Source organism: Gavialis gangeticus, unplaced genomic scaffold, assembly GCF_001723915.1.
Source record: "Gavialis gangeticus isolate Ggan-Ray unplaced genomic scaffold, GavGan_comp1, whole genome shotgun sequence".
Classification (NCBI taxonomy): Eukaryota; Metazoa; Chordata; order Crocodylia; family Gavialidae; genus Gavialis; species Gavialis gangeticus.
The window spans coordinates 187,952,362-187,961,045 of NW_017728992.1; the positions used below are offsets into that span (position 1 = coordinate 187,952,362).

The 8,684-nt window shown below is 44.8% G+C and overlaps 1 long non-coding RNA gene across 1 annotated transcript in view; it reads right to left on the reverse strand.

The window, feature by feature from the left end:
* Positions 1–8,075: 8,075 nt before the first annotated feature.
* The window catches only part of LOC109305195, a 37,659-nt gene continuing 37,050 nt past the window's right edge, over positions 8,076–8,684 (reverse strand). Inside the window, exon 4 of the long non-coding RNA XR_002099585.1 lies at positions 8,076–8,436. This is a non-coding gene — a long non-coding RNA (uncharacterized LOC109305195). The remainder of the gene's footprint in view (positions 8,437–8,684) is intronic.

The window sequence follows — 8,684 nt, forward strand, 5'->3', positions numbered from 1 at the left end:
TCCTAATAACCCCGGGTGGTGCCCGGGGGAACAAAGCCTCCCCCAATTCCCGCTGGTCCCCTCGGTGAGTTTGTAAATGGCCACCAGATCCCCTCTCAGCCTTCTCCTGTGGAGGCTGAACAGGTTCAGGCCCTTTAGCCTCTCCTCATAGGGCCTGCCCTGCTACCCCGTGACCATGCGGGTGGCCCTCGTCTGGACCCTCTCAGTGCTAGCCACATCACTCCTGAAGTGCGGCGCCCAGAACTGGATGCAGTACTCCAGGTGCAGCCTGACCAACACCACACAGAGAGGAAGGATCACCTCCCTGGACCTGCTTGTGAGGCATCTGTAGGTGCATGACAAGGTGTGGTTAGCCTTACTGACTGCTCCCTTGCATTGGCGGCTCATGTCCATCCTGGAGTCAACAATGACTCCAAGATCCTTTTCTGCCACCATGTTAATAAGAAGGGAGTTTCCCAGCCTATAGGTGCGTTGCAGGTTCCTTCTCCATAGATGCAGCACCTTGCACTTGTCTGCATTGAATCCCATCCTATTCTCATCCGCTCACCTCTGTAACCTGTCTAGATCTAGCTGGATTCTGTCCCTCCCCTCCAGCGTGCCCACCTCACCCCACAACTTGGTGTTGTTGGCAAATTTGTACAGTGTGCTTTCCACACCCACATCGAGATCGCTGATCTGGAAGGCCAAAGCACAAACGGAGCTGCAACTAGCAAGGGACATGAAGAGTAACAAGAAGGGTTTCTACAAGTCTGTCATCAACAAGAGGAGGATCAGGAAAAGTGTGGGTCCCTTATTGAATGGGGGAGGCAACCCAGTGTCACAGGATGCAGAAAAGGCTGAAGTGTTCAATGCCCTTTTCATCCCAGTCTGCACAGACATAGTCAGCTCCCAGACAACTGCACCTAGCAGCACAGTTTGGGGAGGAGGTGAGCACCCAACAGTGGCAAGAGAACAGGTTAGGGACTATTTAGAAAAGCTGGACATATACAAGTGCATGGGGCCAAATGGGATGCACCCAAGGGTGCTAAGGAAGTTGGCCGATGTGACTGCAGAGCCTCTGGCCATCATCTTTGAAAACTCATGGTGATCAGGAGAGGTCTCAGATGGCTGGAAAAGGGCAAATATAGTGCCCATCTTAACAAAGGGAAAAAGGAGGATTCAGGGAACTACAGACCAGTCAGCCTCACTTCAGTCCTTGATAAAATCTTGGAGCAGATCCTCAAGGAATCCATTTCTAAGCACTTAGAGAAAAAAGGTGATTAGAAACCATCAGCATGGATTCACCAGGGGCAAGTCATGCCTGACCAACATGGTTGCCCTCTATGATGAGATGACTGGCTCTGTGGACATGGGGAGACCAATGGATGTGGTGTACCTTCACTTTCGCAAGGCTTTTAATACGTTCTCTCACAGCGTTCTTACAAGCAAGCTAAAGAAGTCTTGTTTAATGAATGGACCAAAGTGATAAGAAACTGGCTGGATCATTGGGCTCAGAGGGTAGTAATCAATGGCTTGATGTCTAGGTGGCAGCTGGTATCAAGTGGAGTGTCCCAGGGGTCAGTCCTGGGGCTGTTTTTTTCAATATTATCACCAATGATCTGGAAGATGAGATGGAGTGCACGCTCAGCAAGTTTTTAGGTGACACCAAGCTGGGGAGTGTAGTAAATATACTGGAAGGTAGGGCTAGGAATCAGAGAAACCTTGACAAATTGGAGGATTGGACCAAAAGAAATTTCATGAGGTTCAATAAGGACAAATGCAAAGTCCTGCTCTTAGGACGGAGCAATCCCATGCACTGGTACTCCTGGGGCCTGACTGGCTGGGCAGCAGCTCTGTGAAAAAGGACCTGGGGATTACAGTTGACAAGAAGCTGAATATGAGCCAACAGTGTGCCCTTGTGAAGAAAGCTAATGGCATACTGAACTGCATTAGTAGGAGAGCTGCTAGCAGATCGACCAAAGTGATTCTTCCCCTCTATCTGGCACTGGTGAGGCCACATCTGGAGTACCATGTGGGCCCTCCACTGCAGAACGGATGTAGACAAATTGGAGAGTCCGTCATAGGGCAATGAAAATGGTGAGGGGGCTGGGGGACATGACTTCTGAGGAGAGGCTGTGGGAACTGAGCTTATTTAGTCTGGGGAAGAGAAGACTGAGAGGGGATTTAATAGGAGCCTACAACTACCTGAAGGGGGGATCCAAAGAGGATGGAGCTAGATTCTTCTCAGTGATAGCAGATGACAGAACAAGGAACAATAGTCTCGTATTGCAGCAAGGGAAGTTCAGGTCAGATAGCAGGAAAAACTCTCTCACTAGAAAAGTAGTAAAGCACTGGAACAGGTTACCCAGAGAGGTTGTGGAGTCTCCATCTCTGAAGGTTTTTAAGACCTGGCTTGACAAAGCCTTTACTTGAATGGTCTTTTGGGGGATGGTCCTCCATTGAGCAGGGAGTTGGATCAGATGACCTCCTGAGGTCCCTTCCAACTCTCATTTTCTATGATTGCTGTGGATGGTTTGAGGTTTGAGACTGAAACAATAAAACTAGACATTTCAGAACAAAACTTTTTCTTCCTCCACAGGGAAGAAGTTCTTGTACGACAGAACTTTTACATTCCTTCAGATAATTAACTCAAAATATGTCACTTTGTGGTAGGTGTGTGTGTGGGGGTGTGTGTGTGTGTGTATCTATCTAAATAAATAAATAAAACATGAACAGCTAAGCATTTAATACCTACCCAGGGGGTAACAACTTTAACAGCCTGATCCAGTGTGTGAGGAAAATCTCTTACTGCATATCACTGGACTTGGTTCCTATTTACCTTTTCTTTTTTTCTGCATCTCTCTCCCTTCTTGTTTACAGCTTTCCCCCAAAGCAGAGGCTTTAAATGCAAAAAGAAAATTACACCTGTGGTCATTCTGGAACTCAGTGGAGAGGAATTTTCAGATATTCGAACTAAAAAATAAATCATACATATTGCCCTGTTTATGTGATGTCCAGCTGAATTGTTTAGTCAAAATGTTTGCATAGTTTGACTATGTTTCAATTAAGCATCCAACTTCCATGCGCCTACTGAAGCAACCCATCAACCTCAACAATAAACCAAGTACATTGCGGTGGCCTGTTCCATGTTAAAGCTTGCATAAAAATGCTGCAATATTAACCTTCATCTGCTTCCTGTTCACTAGGGAGCAGGTAGATTATAGAACAGACTAAGGCTTTAATCCTTTTATTGCCCTTCATCTGGGTTTGTACACTTTCAAATATTTTGAAAACATATAAAACCCCTCCAGTTTTAGACTAATTTGGGATTTTTCTCTGCATATAGACATAATGTTGGCATCTAAATGCTCAGCCTACCCATTACACTCTGAATACAGCCATTTTCAATTTAAAAACCCATCTCTAATTCTATTGGACTTTTTAAAACAAGCATGTTTAATTAAATTAGTGTGTGTGTGTATGTGTGTGCATGCATGCACGCATGTGCACTTCTGCATCCACAGCTATGTGTGTGTGTGAAAGGAAATTTCTACTGGACAGAATCAAGCTGCTGACTCATGTATCATAGGCCCTAGACTGCTAACATCCAAGCCTCTCCTTTCTCTCAAGCAGCCTGCACTCTTGAAAGAAGATGCAAATTCTCTCTCCACCAATGCAATGAGATTCTAAGGGCCCACACTACATAGCATGGTCATGAACTTGATGTCTCAAACAACCACTGTGAAATTACCTGCCCTGTTGCAAGGCACACTGCACATTAACACTTCACTCCGCTATCAAGCAGTGGACGATGGATATGTATAAAAAAGTAGTTGCTGGGAACTATATATAACTTACCTTCTCAACTACCTTTGGAGAGATTTACTATTTGGTTGCAGAATACAAATTTAACCAGAACCCAAGGCTTAACAAAGGGACCAGTCTCTGAAATCTTAACTGACACACACAGCAGCTGCACTGTACTTTGCCAGTCAGTTTTTCTCTATTTTAATGAATGTTTTACATTATCTTTTCTTGCCATCCAATTGTCCCAGATCCTGTTACAGAACACAAGGCCCGCTTTTCACGACCTATATCACTTTGTACTGACATAATGCTCTTATAACTTTGGAAATGCCAAGCCACGCATATGCGCCTCTCTAACTCCCTGACAACTAAGCCCTCTTGGAGTTAGCAACTTTACTGTGTTTCATTCCACAAAGGAAATTCTATTCTCAAGGCAAGGCATCAACTTTGGCCACCCCTACTGCAGATAACAATCCAGGACTTTCATCACATTTTTGACCCATTCTTGGCTTTCAGAAATAACAACAGCTGCTGAAAGCTATACAATTTTAGTTGTGCTTCTCTACCTTCCTCCAGCAATCACGCTTGTGAGAGGCCAGGAGATTAAATAGCCTGAGGGTAAGTCAGTCCCCAACAGCTGTTGCCTCCAGCATTCTCCATTATCAGTGACTTCACTCAAAACATATACATGATCTTTCAGCATGTTCGCAAGTGGAGAGAAAAAGACTAGGGAGCTGCCTCCCATGCCCATCACAAAATGTACATGGAAGATTAAATAGTTTCTTGAAATTCCCAATTGTTTCATGAAGATCCTTTTTATTTAAAAAAATCTCTACTTCAAGGTAGAATCAAAGAGAATGAAGATGAGTTATGATTTGTCAAACCAAATAATAGAATTGTATAATCATAGAAAATTAGGGTTGGCAGGGACCTCAGGAGATCATCTAGTCCAACCCCCTTCTCAAAGCAGGACTATCCCCAACTAAATCATCCCAGCCAGGGCTTTGTCTAGCCAGAATGGTTTGTTCATGAACCCTAAGGGTACTCAATCCTGATTTATAAGAAAGGGATATAAACTGACTGAACAAATGTATTATCAGAATTAGAAGGAAGTTTCTCAATATCAAAGGAATGATGTTCTGGAACAAGCTTCCTATCTGAATAGCAGGAGTAAAAAAAAACTAATGGCTTGTTAGATGAAGCTTCATAAGTTGCCTACAGTAGTAGGAAGCTGGACTTAATGACTTGGAGCTCTCTTCCTATGTCCCATATTCCTACGAGAAGTAGCTTTTAACCTCCTGTTCATTCTTTCATTTTGAAGATGAACTCATCAGAAAAAAAATAATGGAGGGTGAGAGGTGAGCAGCCAACAGTGAGGACCACCCACAAGTGACTGGTGGTGACCAGTGTAAGAGGTGAGCAGCCAACAGTGGTGATAGAACAGGTTAGGGACTACTTTGAAAAGCTGGACATGTACCAGTCCATGGGGCCGGATGGGATGCACCCAAGGGTGGTGAGGGAGTTGGCTGATGTGATTGCAGAGACTCTGGCCATCATCCTTGAAAACTCATGGCTATCAGGAGAGGTCCTGGGTGATTGGAAAAGGAAAAACTTAGTGTCCATATCTAAGAAAGGGAAAAGGAGGATCCAGGGAACTACAGCCTCACCTCAGTCCCTGGAAAAATCTTGGAGCAGATCCTCAAAGAATCCATTTCTAAGCACTTGGAGGAAAAGGGGATTAGGAACAGTCAGTGTGGATTCACCAGGGGCAAGTCATGCCTGACCAACCCGATTGCCTTCTATAATGATCTGACTGGCTCTGTGGACATGGGGAGACCAGTGGATGTGCTGTATCTTGATTTTAGCAGGGCTTTTGATATGGTCTCCCACAACATTCTTGCAGGCAAACTAAGGAAGTACAGGTGGGATGAATGGACTATAGGTGGATAGAAAAATGGCTAGATAATTGGGCTCACACGGTAATAATCAATGGCTTGCTGTCTAGATGGCAGCTGGCATAGGCGATGCACGGGGGGACATGTGCTCCCCCTGAGATTGGCCCTCGCTGGCCAGGAAGTGGGGAGTGCCAGCCAGTGCTCCCCTGAGAAGTGCCAGTGGCACTTCCAGTTTTGCTGCTGGTGGTTCTGGGGTCGATGATCAGCCTCTGGGGGTACTCTGCCCCGCTGGTCAATAATCGGCCACTGGTGCCCCACCCAGAGGCAGGAGGCAGCAGTCACCTATGGCAGCCGGTATCAAGTGGAGTGCCCCAGGGGTCAGTCCTGTGGTTGGTTTTGTTCAATGTCTTTATCAAGAACCTGGGAGATGGCATGGAGTGCACCCTCAGCAGGTTTGCAGATGACACCAAGCTGTGGGGAGTAGTAGATATGCTGGAGGGTAGGGCTCGGATTCAGAGTGACCTCAAGAAATTGGTATATTGAGTTGCATTGGTAGGAGTGTTGTCAGCAGGTCATGGAAAGTGATTATTCCCCTCTATTCAGTGCTGGTGAGGCCACATCTGGAGTATTGTGTTCAGTTTTGGGTCCCCCACTACAGAAAGGATGTGGGCAAACTGGAGAAAGTCCAGCAGAAGGCAACACAAATGGTTCAGGGGCTGGGGCACATGACTTATAAGCAGAGGCTGAGGGAACTGAGTTTATTTAGTCTGGAGAAGAGAAGTCAGAGAGGATTTAATAGCAGCCTTCAACTACCTGAAGGGTCATTCCAAAGAGGATGGAGCTGGACTGTTCTCAGTGGGGGCAGGGGACAGAACAAGGAGCAACAGTCTCAAATTGCAGCAAGGGAAGTTTAGGTTAGATATTAGGAAGAATTTTGTCCCTAGGAGGGTAGTAAAACACTGGAACAGGTTACCTAAAGAGGTGATGGAAGATCCATCCTTGGAGGTTTCTAAGACCTGGCTAGACAAAGCTTTGCCTGGATGGTCTAGTTGGGGATGGTCCTGTTTTGCTAAGGGGGTTGGACAAAATGATCTCCTGAGGTCCCTGCCAACCCTAATTTTCTATGATTCTATTATTCTATCCCCATTTCATAGTTAGGAAGGGTAAGGCAGAAACTTGAATGCAACTATATAGCAGGTATATGACATTAGACTTGATATACCAGAAATACAGGAAGATGTTTGATAGAGAGAACATTTTTGTGTCATGTGAACCTAAGACCCTAATTCAGCAAAACACACACACGTCTAGGTGCTGGGTTCAGTGAGGGTCCATCCTTGGCAAACTCATCTCTAGTCATATGACAAAGTCAAGTGTTTTAATATTTTTGTCCTTGGGCTGCATAGTTTCGAAAAGAAAAAAGATTGCAGGAGCCACTCGGGAAGACCTGTTTATCAACTTATGTAGAAATATATTTATATAAAACTTCATCTGTGTGGACTGGAAGTCTCAAAGGCTTTAAAAAAGGCAAAGAAAAAGTTTTTGTGAAACAAGGTTTCCATCATTTAAACAAGCTCTCTCAACTACAGCAGCAGGCAGTGCACTTCACCAGGTCTTCCATGAATGTCAAGGTGACAATGCCTTTCTCCCAATTAATCCCACAATTTACAATTGACTGTACTCCTGCTAAAATAACCCCAGGCCAGCAGGCCAGATTCTTTCTAGTAATTAGCCTTTAACCTCTCTGTCTTTGTTTTTTCAATTGCCTCCAAATCTATGTCAAATGGCTGTAGTGGGCTTCTCTTGAAGGCTATCCCAGATGGGCTCTGGCTGACCTTTGAAGCCACATGCATTTGTCAGGAAATAATTTCTAAGAGATTTTAACAGCTATTTAAGAAACCACTTATCAGTTCCATGAACCCTGTGGAAAGACAAAGCAGTGGTTGCCTGTTTCTCTAGGAACAGTTTGATTTCCTTACCCCACTCCCCTGTTTTGTCCTGCTCTTTAAACTGTAGAAAGCCATAAATCCAGCACAATGGGTTCTATTAATTAGTTTTCTTATTAAGAAAAAGATCTATAGCATTCTGGGGTGAAGAGAAATGTAATGCAGTTCTGCCTAGTGGGCCAGTTCTAGACAGGCATTGCCCAGCATGAGAGATGAATGGGCTCATGTGCAGTCAAGATATTTAGCTATATTAGATGGAATTAGTTTGGTTATCTGTATGCTATGGCTTCCACAGTCTAACAGTATGCTGTGATAAACAGGGATGGAGTTGGAGGGTCTGTGTTTTTAGAGCAAGAGGCCGAAAGCTCTATCCCATTTGCAAGGGACTGAAAGTTGGTTGCAAAATGTGAACGTTAAGTCCCACCTTTGAAATCCCACGGAGCCAAAAAGTTCTCTAACACATGCTGTTACACTGGATTGTGTTACCTTTGAGAACACCTGAAGGTGGTCCAGCTAGTGTTGTGTTGGACCACCTGCTTGGGACCCAGTATTGCGAGCTACCTACTTGCTGTTCTAGATTGGTTCTCTAGAGGAGGATGCAGACTCCACCTCCCCGCAATGAATTGGAGAACGTCATAGATGACCATGGTGAGGTAATTCAATCCCAGCCTGTGAAGGGCTTTGGAAAATAGAGCCAAATTTTTGAACTATCGTAGGATGGGGAGCTGGTAACAGGCAAGGGGCACTGGTGCAAGAGTCTTCCAAAGCCACTAAGTGCTTTCCATTAAGTCCTACAGGGACTCAGGGACCTTTTAAATGTAAATAGAGGTACCTACACATCTACTTGCAGTATATGCAGAATTTACCCAACAAAATACTGGATGTTACATAACCCAAAGCAATGGTCTCAAAGACTGCACTAAAAGCAAAGGAGAAAATGAGCTCAAGATGTAGAACTTTTGTGTGAATCTTTTGGGGAGAGAGGTCATCATCCATATCCCTGCACTCTATTCTCCGATTTTTTTTTTCCATTCCTCAAAGATGTAGAGTCAATTCC